Raw genomic sequence first — 488 nt, 5'->3', positions numbered from 1 at the left:
TGTTTAGATCTCCAGGAATTCCCGCTGATAGGTGCATCCCTTGAGCAGCCCTATGGGAGTAATTAGAGAAACACTGTTTCAACTGCTATCTCTTATTTGTAGAAATCACCTGTGGGGTTAGAGCTACTCTAAATCTATTTAGTAAATCACCTGCAAGATTAATGCCAGCATCTCAACGACACGTTAACTTTTTCTTTTAACCTGAGGCTCCAAGGAGGATGCCCAACACCCACGGAACTGCGCTGAGAATGGTCAGGGGTCACCCACACTGACCTCCTCCTGGCCTCTGAGAGGTTTTACAGTTTAGCCTCATTTGACAACCTCTGTTTCTGTCAAAAATACAGAGATGTGGGAGAACAGAAATACCTGAACTTAGTCTTTCTTTGTGCGAACGTCCATGAGTTCCTGGGCTCTTTGGTGCCTTAGGACTCTCCACCACAGAGCAGGAATAATATCTCAACAGTGTCATTAATGGAGGTCACTTCGCT

This window comes from Condylura cristata, unplaced genomic scaffold (assembly GCF_000260355.1).
Source record: "Condylura cristata isolate star-nosed mole 26May11 unplaced genomic scaffold, ConCri1.0 scaffold00157, whole genome shotgun sequence".
NCBI classification, from domain to species: Eukaryota; Metazoa; Chordata; class Mammalia; order Eulipotyphla; family Talpidae; genus Condylura; species Condylura cristata.
This window is presented reverse-complemented; position numbering follows the sequence as displayed.